The sequence below is a fragment of the Scyliorhinus canicula genome, chromosome 2 (genome assembly GCF_902713615.1).
Source record: "Scyliorhinus canicula chromosome 2, sScyCan1.1, whole genome shotgun sequence".
Taxonomy (NCBI): Eukaryota; Metazoa; Chordata; class Chondrichthyes; order Carcharhiniformes; family Scyliorhinidae; genus Scyliorhinus; species Scyliorhinus canicula.
In genome coordinates, this window is record NC_052147.1 from 222541951 (window position 1) to 222554582 (window position 12632).

Below are 12632 nucleotides of genomic sequence, written 5' to 3' on the forward strand. Positions count from 1 at the left end.
ACAAGTGGCTCCCCCTGGTGATTCCCCGGGCCTTAATGGGCCAAGTGGCCCTAAAGTTTTGGCCAGTCCCGCCGGCGTCAATTACTCACCTCACGCACGGCGGGTAAGTATGAGGGAGCCGTCCTGGGGGGGTGGGTGCATGGGGGGATCCGACCGTGAGGGGGCCCCCACGGTGGCCTCGCCCGCGATCGGGGCCTACCGATCTGCGGGCGGGCTGGTTCCGTGAGGGGCCTTCTTTCCTCTGCGCCGGGCCCCTGTCGGGCTCCACCATATTACCCGGGGACCGGCACGGAGAAATGAACCCCCATGAATACGCGGAAATATGGCGGCCAGTCTGCGCATGCGTGGAAATACGCCGGCCGGTCCGCACATGCGCGAGTTCACGCCGGCCGTTCCACACATGTGTGAACTCGCACCGGCCCTTCGGCGCCGGCTGGAGCAGCACCAACCACTCTGGCGCCAACCTAGCCCCAGAAAAATTGAAGAATGCCTCACTTTCGGGGGCTGCCGACGCCGGAGCGGTTGCTGCCGGTTTTCCCGCTGGCGTGGGGACATAGCCCCATTTTCGGAGAATCCCGCTTTGAGTGTTCGCATGAGATACAGACCCAACTACTTTCAATGTACTTTCATCATAGATTAAGAACTTTTATTGGTTGCAAAAGAGGGCAGAAATCACTTCTGCTGGTTCTTAGACTACTGGGAATTTCAAACCCTTCCTCATCCCTGTCACAATGAGGGTTTTTCAGGACAGCTGTGGAATTCCCTAAGGACATACAATTGTAATGGAGGAGCTGGAGAAGTTTGAGGAAGTCAGTGAATCATTTAAGGAGGAGGCACCCGGACCACATATTGTCCCCGAATAGATATAGAGACAATATGCATTCCATGAGAACTTTTGTGCGGACATGTGCAAGTTGCATTTTGGAAAGTCAAATCAAGGTAGGACTTTCACAGTGAATGGTAGGACCTTGGGGAGTATCGTGGAACAGAAAGACCTTGGAATTCAGGTGCACGGTTCTCTGCAGGTGGAGTCACAGTTACGTAAGGGCCCTGAAGAAGGCTTTTGGCATGCAGGCCTTCATCAATCAGGGCATTGAGTATAGAAGTTGGGAAGTTATGTTGCAGTTGTACAGGACATTGGAGGCGCCGCACCTGGAGTATTGTATTCAGTTTTGCTCAGCTTGCTATGAGAAAGATATTATTCAACTAGAGAGAGTGCAGAAGAGATATAAAAAGGTATTGCCAGGACTCAAGGGACTGAGTTATAGGGAGAGATTGAACATGCTAGGACGCATTTCTTTGGAGCGTAGGAGACTGAGGGGTGATCATATAGAGGTGTATAAGATCATGAGAGGCATGGAAAGGGTGAAAATTAGCAAACGTGACACCACTGTTTAAAAAAGGAGGTAGGCAGAGAGCGGGTAATTATACTAATAGAGAGCTTAACTTCGGTAGTAGGGAAGATGCTGGAATCTATCATCAAGGAAGAAATAGCGAGGTATCTGGATGGAAATTGTCCCATTGGGCAGACACAGCCTGGGTTCATAAAGGGCAGGTCATGCCTAACTAATTTAGTGGAATTTTTTGAGGACATTACCAGTGCAGTAGATAACGGGCAGCCAATGGATGTGGTATATCTGGATTTCCAGAAAGCCTTTGACAAGGTGCCACACAAAAGGTTGCTGCATCAGATAAAGATGCATGGCATTAAGAGTAAAGTAGTAGCATGGATAGAGGATTGGTTAATTAATAGAAAGCAAAGAGTGGGGATTAATGGGTGTTTCTCTGGTTGGCAATCAGTAGCTAGTGGTGTCCCTCAGGGATCCGTGTTGGGCCCACAATTGTTCACAATTTACATAGATGATTTGGAGTTGGGGACCAAGGGCAATGTGTCCAAGTTTGCAGATGATACTAAGATGAGTGGTAAAGCGAAAAGTGCAGAGGATACTGGAAGTCTGCAGAGGGATTTGGATAGGCTAAGTGAATGGGCTAGGGTCTGGCAGATGGAATACAATGTTGACAAATGTGAGCTTATCCATTTTGGTAGGAATAATAGCAAAAGGGATTATTACTTAAATGATAAAATATTAAAGCATGCTGCTGTGCAGAGAGACCTGGGTGTGCTAGTGCATGAGTCACAGAAAGTTGGTTTACAGGTGCAACAGGTGATTAAGAAGGCAAATGGAATGTTGTCCTTCATTGCTAGAGGGATGAAGTTTAAGACTAGGGAGGTTATGTTGCATAAGGTGTTAGTGAGGCCACACATGGAGTATTGTGTTCAGTTTTGGTCTCCTTACTTGAGAAAGAATGTACTGGCACTGGAAGGTGTGCAGAGGAGATTCACTAGGTTAATCCCAGAGCTGAAGGGGTTGGATTACGAGGAGAGGTTGAGTAGACTGGGAGTGTACTCGTTGGAATTTAGAAGGATGAGGGGGGATCTTATAGAAACATATAAAATTATGAGGGGAATAGATAGGATAGATGCGGACAGGTTGTTTCCACTGGCAGGTGAAAGCAGAACTAGCGGGCATAGCCTCAAAATAAAGGGAAGAAGATTTAGGACTAAGTTTAGGAGGAACTTCTTCACCCAAAGGGTTGTGAATCTATGGAATTCCTTGCCCAGTGAAGCAGTTGAGGCTCCTTCATTAAATGTTTTTAAGGTAAAGATAGATAGTTTTTTGAAGAATAAAGGTTATGGTGTTCGGGCCGGAAAGTGGAGCTGAGTCCACCCAAGATCAGCCATGATCTCATTGAATGGTAGAGCAGGCTCGAGGGGCCAGATGGCCTACTCCTGCTCCTAGTTCTTATATTCTTATGAATACACTCATCAAGGTTGGGGAATCGAGAACTAGAGGGCATAGGTTGAAGTTAAGAGGGGAAAGAATGGGAACCTGAGGAGCAGCTTGTTTTCTTACACAGAGGGTGGTACGTTATGTGGAATGAGCTGCCAGAGGAAGTGTGGTTGGGACAGGGACATTGACAACATTTAAAAGGCATTTGGACAGATACATGGATAGAACAAAGAACAATACAGCACAGGACCTGGCCCTTCAGGCCTCCAAACCTCTTGATAGGAAAGGTTTAGAGGGATATGGGCCAGATACAGGCAAATAGAGTTAGCTTATTTCGGCTTTTTGGTTGGCATTGACCAGTTTGTGCTGAAGGACCTGTCTCTGTGCTGTAGATTCTATGATCTATGTGTATTGAAGAATGCATTTCATTAAAGAGGCAAGAAGGGAGTTCTGCAGCTACCATTGGTGAATTTTAAGTCATGCAAATTTGCCCATAGTGTTCTGTTTATGGCTATGAAGAGAGTGACTATTTATGGCACAAGATTATTTCAGGTAACCATGGGTGAATTTCTAAATATCAATGAAGCTACTGTAAGTGACCGACACACTTTATGGAAGAGCTAAAAATTTCAGCAAGGCAGCATTGAAGTAGGGCTAACAATATTGCAGTCAATCCACTCCCTGAAAATAGATCATGTGGCAATATTATGAACATTTTATATGTTAATGCCAAACATGCTGCATGTTATTAAAATGCAGTCTTCTTCATAATTTAATACTCTAATCTCTCCAGTGAAGGAAATCATGTCAGATGGCTTCTTGGTGACAAATTGCATCTGCTGCTCCCATGGGCAATACCTGAACAGATACAGAGAACAGCCACAATGAGGCACTTGCCATGACATGAAAGGCTGGTTGATGACAGCCCCTTTATTTGAATATGATATCCACTCAGGATCGTGGGTTTCTGCCAGGGGTCTTCATGTGAATGAACAGGCCAATTCTCAATCCATAAACCTTTGGGGAAGGATGTCCTATGAAATATTGGGATCCGGAGTGCCGGATTTTATTCCACTTATTTCACTGCACTCCCGTGCCTCATCATTGAGACATTGTGACTCAAAGAGTGATGCGGCTTGATTGACAAGTTGTAATTTTAAATAATTGGTAGCAAGCTCCTCCAGCCATTAATATCAATGCTGCTGCACCTCAAGGAGAGTTTCGGAGTGCCTTTGGAAGGCTTTCTGGTCCTTTCTGGAACATTGGCCATTTGACAGTTGAGAAATTATGACCGAGAAGGAGAAAGGTGGGTCAGTCAGAAAGGCAATAACAACTCACGTCTGACAGGTCCTCTGGGTGGAGCCGGTGCTTCCTCACCTTGACACCCAGACGTTGGGCACAATTCTCCAGAAAGTTTTCTAAGTGTGGTAGTGAGCGGGAATTGCCGCGAGCGTCCCAACGAGGCCGGCAACACTATTCAATGTTAGTTGGTCCACTTAACGAAGCCTCACGGGCTTCTCACCGCAATTGAAGGCTCGCCAGCTGATTGGCCGGGACCATGCTCGGCAGCTCCCTACTAACAAGGCTCAGCAGCACTGAAGCTGCACTTCCTCAGCCGACCCCAGCCAGCTCGCAACAATGGCACCGAGAAGACTAGTCCTTCGGTATGTCCTGTTCCCCCGAGGGTCAGCCATAGTGCTGCCACTGCTGCCTGGAACAAGGTGGTATCAGCTGTGAGTGCCGGGAGTGTGATCGGGACTGGCCTCCAGTGCAGGAAGAAGGTCAATGACCTAAACTGGGCAGCACGAGTGAGCAGATACCATAGTGCCCCCCCCCCCCCCACCCTCCTAGGGCAGTGTCTACCCCCTCCCCTTCATCCCTCCCTCCACCCCCTCCCCTTCAATCCCCCAAACCTTCAATCTCTCCAACCCCTCCTTCACCCCCCCCCCCGCCAAAATCATCACTATGAACCACGCATGTGTCTTCTCAGGAAAAGCTCTCCCATAACCGTTGGGAGAAGGCCCAGGCAGCCAGTGGTATGCCGGACATAGGAATCCTCACCACCTTTCAGGAGCGGGCCCTGGAGGTGACTGGTGTGGCCGAGGACAGAGCGGTCACCAATGTGGAGGCTGGCGGACACCACAGAGGTGAGGAAGCACCGGCTCCACCCAGAGGACCTGTCAGACGTGAGTTGTTATTGCCTTTCTGACTGACCCACCCCTCCCACTGACCACATGTCCATTCTCCCACGTCCTCCAGCCGGCAGTGCCGGCTCATCTGGGCAGCACCCTACCCAGCCTCCCAGGAGACCATCTTGGAGGAGAGCTCTGAGGATGCCATCTAATAGTCCGGACTCAGCTGTCATCTCCCCCCCCCCCCCCCCCCCCCCCCGCCCCCCCCCCCCCCCCCCCCCACCCCCTCATCAGCGCAAATACACACACCTTGGAGGGAAATGTTAGTGATCAGGCTTCTGGGCCACAATCTGGTGAGCACCACACTGCTGATGATGCACAACAGGTGACCCCAGGAACCCCCAGGCGCAACAACAGTCTGAGGGATGCTGGATCCCAGGACCCAGCTGGGTCCCAACCTGATGCTGAGACTGTGGAATAGGGTTACCCGGAGCTGATGGTGATGTTAGGGAGTGCCCAGGACATTCAGAGGGAGATATCATCGACACTTCAGGAAACCTATAGCCACTTGGAGGACTCCCAGAGGCTACGGGCGTAGGAGATGGCGCCGGCAACACGTGGCACCGAAGGCAACACTGCTAGACTGGCGGCCGGAGTGGAGAGCCTGGTGCACGACGTCAGCACCGTCAGTGAAGGTGTCCAAGGCATCGCTCTGTTAGTGACGGAAATGGCTGAGAGTCTCGACAGAATGTCATCCTCACTGGGGCACGTGACCCAGTACCAGGCCGACCTTGATGAGGTTCTGCGGGACATGTCCCGCTCTCAGATTGTCATGGCTCAGGCATTGCGGAGCTTGTCCCAATCACAGGTGGGCATTGCTGAGGCGCGGCAGAGCATGTTCCAGTTCTTGAGGCCAATTGCCGAGGGGGTCGACATGATGGTGCGAACCATAGTGCACTGACCAGACTGGCAGAGCCAGATGATGCAGGGGCAGCCGGGACTCAAAGCGGCTGTACCCCCATCCCAAAGTGAACCCAGGGCCCGATGGGCACTGAGTGGGAGGAGGATGTTCCAACCTGGACCCGTCCCATCGAGTGACGATGTTGGTCACAAGCTCCCCCAAGTTTCACCCCTCTGGTGAGGCCGTGTCTTGATGCCAGCACACGTGATAGGGCGGCACAGATGTGTATGTGCCGCTGTCAAGTGAGCTGGGGCCCTCCAGCCTTGAAGTCCCCAGAGGACACCCGCCTGGGGCATCGAAGGCCACGGCATGTGGTAAGCAGCTGGCTGCCTCCACCTCTGATGTGCATCCTGGTGACACACCTAGATGTAGCAGTAGATCTAGGAGGGCAAAGCACATCGAGCATCACTGAGGGCACTGGGGATGGAGGTGGGGGAGGGGACAGCACCATTGGGAGGGTGGGGAATTGCCAACACCTTAAACATCTCTGTGCACAACCAGTATGATGCCTCTGCCTCTTGTCACTTTCTTCTGCAATGTGGGCTGACCTGCGAACGCTTGGCCCATCTCTCCTCTTGGCATCTACCCCTCCCTGTGGCACCCAGCTACCCTCCGGCCGTGGACATGTTACCGGAGCTGTGTCCATGTGTGGTGTTGCCTCCCGCAGTGTTCAAGCACAGTATCCAGACAGCAAGGTATGATTGGGATGCTAGACAATGACTCCCACATACTACATGGCCCACCCACCCACAGGAATCCACTTGTAATGTGTGAAATGCTCATGGAACCACGATTGCCAATTCCGTATTAGCGATAGCCTTCAGCCGTGTGACCAGAGACCTCTGCAGTCAGTGGGCAGTTATGTGTGGTTAGTGGGGCAAACGGGCAGGGCCAAGGGTTGCCCCCAGAACGGATAAACACAATCCAGGGTTAGCATGGTGGTGCCACGAGTGGTTATTTCCCCCCCCAGCGCACTACCCCCAACCCCCCATGGAGGCCCACCCCTGTGGAGGGTCCCCACCAAGCACTGGGCTGGAAAGCCCAGCACCCACTTCGGCTCCCCACAGAAGCCCTTCACGTTTTTCAAAAGGAGTACTAATCGGTGCCAGGGTGACCACTTGATGGGGGTGCTGCTTAATGATGGGAGGCTGTTGGAATCTGGGTGGTGCGGGGGGGGGGGGGCTCTCATTAATTGAATGAAAATGGGGCTTAAGGGGTGATAATTGGTTTCTTGCCACATTACGGCGAGATCCCGATTTTGTATACGGGAGTGGGCTGGTTGCATCGTTTTGGGCCTCTCCCGCTATTCACCGGCCTCATTTCACTTAAGCGAGAACGTCATGAGGCAGGAGAATCAAGTCCTCAGTGTTCAGTCCATCAAAATTGATTTTGCAGCAGTTTTGCCTGAATGTTTGTGGATCTGGCTTCAGGACGGACATTAGCATTTACGCAATGGTCTTCCCATTTAATCCAAGGGTTGTGGCGGAGCACCAATATTGAAATTTCTCTCATGCTTCAATCTGTTGCTGATACTTGATCCAGGTCTCGCTGCAGGATAGAGGTGTGGTGACGGCAACTGTTCTGTATACCAAGGACTTTTGCTGACTTGTGGAGCTCTTTGTCGTCAAATACTCGCTGACGTAGTGTGTAGAAAGCTGAGCTGGCACGGCTGCTCCAGTGTTGGATATTCTCATCAATGGTGTCCTTTTGAGAGAGGTGGTTGCTCAGATATTGGAACTGCTCAACATAGTCCAGAGTATTTCCTTCATATTTGGGAAATTAAATATTGGCTGACAAAGAGTGTGTTGATATGAGTTTTGTTTTGGTAACATTCACGGACAGTCCGAGTTTCTGGTGTGCAGAATTAAAGAGATTGAAATTGGCTTGCAAATGTGGTGCAGAGTGGACAGTGATATTGCAACCTCCACAGCCTGTATGTCCATGGTGGTCAGTTTAATTTTGACATGGAGGTGACTGAGTTGAAAGAGATTTCCATCTAGGTGATATTAATACTAAGAGCAGACGACAATTAATCTTTGATATGTACATAACCACTGTAAGGTGGATAATACATTGTACAGGGACTATGACACAGCCTTGCTTGACCCTAGTGTGGATTTTAAAGGCATTGGCTTCAGATCTCCCACTCAAAACAGCTGCAGTCAAATCTTGATGAAGAAATTGCAGGATTGTGATGAAGTTTTTTGGACATCCAAATCTCTGCAGCACAATCCATAGAACCTCATGCTTTGCTGAATGGAATGTTTTTGTCAGGTTGATGATTGCAATGTAGGGTTCCTTGCATTGTTCTCAACATTTTTCTTAAATTTGTCTGGCCGCAAAGACCATGTCAGAGGTCCCTCTGGAAGGTCTAAAGGTACACTGTGCCTCTGGGAGGATTTCCTCACACGCAGGAAGTAGCCAATTCAGGAGAAAGCATGCCAGAAATTTCCCTTCTACAGACTTCAGGGGGAAAATGCCTTGATAGTTTACAAACAATGATTCACTGACTCTCTCTTCTTAAAGATAGTTCCAATTGTCGGGTGTGGGGGGGGGGGGGGGGGGGGGGGGGGGGTGGAAAGAGTCAAATGAGTACATGGTGTCTTGATGTGCCCACTCAGCTAGAATACCATACATTGGGGTCGCTTGTTTGCTTATTACAGCTTTCTCATCAATGGTTGTTTCATAGAATTTACAGTGCAGAAGGAGGCCATTTGGCCCATCGAGTCTCCACCGGCTCTTGGAAAGAGCACCCCACCCAAGGTCAACACCTCCACCCTATTCCCATAACCCTTGACCCATGGATGCTACAATAGGATACTGAATATCAATTGTCACTGTGGATTCACATTTGGGTTCTTCCAGTGTTGATGGATGGCATTGTCATCATTAAGAAGAGAGACACCATCCTGTAAGTGGAGGGGTTTTGTCTGTTTGACCTTCATTTATAAATGACCCTGGTGGCTTCAAAAGAGCATTAATGTCATGATCAACATATTGTTAGGTCTCTTAGGCTTTCTCTTTCCAACATACGTCCTTCAACTTCCCGATTTATCGTCTCCAGCAGTACCTCTAGCCCAGCATCAGCCTTGAGCTTTAGAATGCTGCCTTCATGATTTTTGACTTTGGATTGTTCTGCCAGGCAATGAAGGCTGCTCATTTTTGTTGCAGGTCACATATTTCAGCAGCATTTTAATTAAACCTGTTCTGGTGATGATGACGCTTGAACCCAATAGTCTGGACACAAGAGTCTAGTACTGCTGACGTTATTGATCCCATTGTTTGTGGAATTGATTTGGATGTATGAAGATTTTCCAGATTGGTGGTGAGCTGCATTTGGAGTTCCTGTCTGGTCAGGCTGCTTTAAGGCTGAAACATTGATCATCTCCCTCTTAGACACTTGGACCCTGCGATGTCTTGGTGCTGGATCGATTTTCATCACTGATCTTGTGGCAGAAGAGGGCATTTGCTATAATGAGCCCATTCTGAGCGCACGTGATCGGCAGGACATCACCATTTGCATTTATTTTTCCCAACCCGAACATCTGGCTCTACTCCACACATCAGAATCATGACCATGCATTGAGGTCCCCCAGGAGGATGATCTTATTTTCTTTTGGTTTGGCAGTGAGGACTTCATCAAGGTTATGATAGAACTTATTCCTTCATAGCTTCATCGGAGTTAATGCTGATGACAATGGCAAATTGGTTATGACTGAGATGCAGGTAAAGTATCATGAGTCTTTCATTTGTACAACTGGTAAGATCTGGAAGAGCATCCAATACCTATTCCAGATGGCAAAGCCAATGCGTTAGACACAATGGTCGCTGTCAGCCTTTCCTTTTCAGTAGATGGTGTATTCCCCTACTTGTTCCTTTAGCTGGGGACGGGCAGTATTCATTAAATTATTTCACAAGATGTGGGTATCACTGGCTAGGCCAGCATTTGTTACCCCCTCCCTAATTTCCCTTGACAGGGTGGTGGCAATCTGTCTTCTTGAACCGTGGACGTTCATGTGTTGCAGGCACACTAAGTATTGACAGAGTCAAAATCCTGGAATTCCCTCCCTAACAGCACTGTGGATGAACTTGCACAGCACTTTACCTGCCGAGAAAAGTTTGTAAGAATTCTGCAGTATGCACTGTCCTCTATCATGCAGTTATAGCCAACTGTGCTCTGAGCACCTTCACCACACAGAGAAACATGGATTTGTACATTCCAGGGAAGTGGCCGTATGTACTTTGGAGGCAAAAGTAGAGAGGAGGACATCATAATGACCATCACACACAAGACTCCTCAGTGAATTCTGCAAGAGCGTTAAAGTTTTCTCTTTGGTTTAACAAAAGTCTTAACTTCTGTATTAATTCCTTGTTACCTCAAACAAAGGATAATTTCTTCAATGGAGTATCGATCTTAGAACATGACATCAGAAGGGTAGCACGATGATTAACACTGCTGTCTCAAGGCACCGAGGTCCCAAGTTCGATCCCGGCCCTGGGTCATTATCCGTGTGGAGTTTGCACATTCTCCCCGTGTTTGCATGGGTTTCACCCCCACAGCCCAAAGATGTGCAGGGTAGGTAGATTGGCCATGCTAAATTGGAAAAAATTAATTGGGTACTCCAAATTTAAAAAAAGAACATGACATCAGATATATTTTTTTCCAATCTTGACAATTCCAACCATCACCACCTGAATAAGTCACCACAAATTAGGGGCATCCTTTCTTGTATGAGTTAACCTCTATGAATCACAAATCACGACGGAAATGCAGACATTCCATTTTAATACAACCAAGTCCAAAATGAATAGATGCAAACTTGCTCTTTCCTGGTCACACACTTTCCTTCTGTGATAGGGGTTGAATTTTTTTGGGGGGCAGTAGCGCAAGACAGATAACAGAGAATTTGCAGCCCATTTTACATGGCACATGACTTACTGGTACCTGACTGCTTTTCAGCTGGGGGCTTGGTTGAAATTCCGGTGCAGTTATCTAATGTTCTATTGATCATTTGCTGCACAATTTTGTTCACTGACTTTAGAACCCACATGCAGGTGTGATGGTCCTTGAACATATTTTCAGGTGAATACAATGACTACATAGTCAGCGGGTCAGGGACATGTTTGTGGAGGGCAGATATGCTGGGCTCGAGGTACTGCGGGAAAAGTTCGAGCTACCATTGGGGAGCGAGTTCAGATACTGGCAGGTGTGGGACTTTTGGATATACACTTTGCTCCCGGATGAAGGGGAGGGGGATGGTAGGATTGGGGACATATATGGGTGGCTTAGAGAGAAGGGCACGCCCTTAATGAAAAGGATCAAGCAGAAGTGGGAGGAGGAGTGGGGGAGGGAGATTGGATGGTCACTTTGGTGCGAAGAAATGTGCCGAGTGAATATCCTCCTCCTGCGCAACTATGAGTCTTATACAATTTAAGATGGAAGGTGGTGCATGGAGTTCACATGACTTGGTCCCGGATGAGTGTTTTTTTACAGAGCAAGTAGACGAATGCGAGAGGTGTGGGATGGGGCTGTGAACCATGCCCATATGTTCTGGGGGCGTGTGGTGTTGGAGAACTTTTGGGAGGCGGCGTTCAGGAACCTATCGAAGATTGTAGAACTTGAGATGAAGCTGGAGCCTCTGGTGGTGATTTTTTGGGGTGTTAGAGGTGCCGGTGCTGCTTGAGGGGAAGGGGAATGATGTCATGGCCATCGCCTCTCTGATTGCCCGGTGAGATACTTTTGCATTAGAGATCGGCTAGGCTACCAGGGATCACGGTCTGGTTGATAGACTTGTACAAGTTTCTCAGGTTGGAGAAAATTAAGCTTGCCCTAAGGAAGTGGGAGGAGGGCTTTGAGGTACAGTGGAGGCCGTTCATGACTATATTTGAGGAGCTGTTTGTCGCAGGGTGGGGTGGAGTAAATGGGGAAAATGTACAAACTGTATACTACGTTGGATATTAAGCTTGTGCTACTATGTTGAACTTGTTTGGAATAAAATACCCGAAAGAATGACCACATAGTCAGGGACAGCCTTTGCTATAGAAAGGGGCACATCCTCACTCATTGTTTTTCCTTTGGCATCCTTAGACTGTCTGAATCACTAAGGTGCCGCATCTTCAATTACACCACCCTTCCTCTCGAGCTGGTGTGCAGGGATGGAGATGGAGAGGTTATTGCAGAAGAGCATGTGAAAATGGTAATTTTATGGATGGGCTTCAACCTGACATTCTCTGGTTTTGTCATCATTATCTCACTATCCAATTCCACCTTTCATTTCCCTCCTCCTCTGCTCCTATTGTTATGGTGGATCTGGAGGACAAGCTAAAAATGAGTTAATTCATACCCCACTCAGAATAGGAGACAGAAAAGGGGGTAAAATGTCGTGACTTTGAGGCCAGTGTTGATGTAACAGTTTGGTCACTGACCTGGTGTTGAGCCTCTGCCCTCGACTTTTTCATCTCCCACAACCAGAGCCTAGTGACTTCCTGGGATTTGCAGTCTGTTCTCGGGTGTGAGCATTTCAGGTTGGGACTGCCTCCTCAGCTAGCCTGTCTCACGTGGGCTTTGTGCAGCAGTTTGTTCTGCAACAGAATTCAGAGAATTTGATGAAGGTTAGCAATTGAGGAAACATATGCTGGGTGGCATAGGACACAAGTGCGCGTAATGGCGGTATCAGTCTGGTAAAACAGTGGAAGGGATCTCAGGCTTGGCCACGGAGGTAATTGTTGTTCACAGGGCTGTGAAGC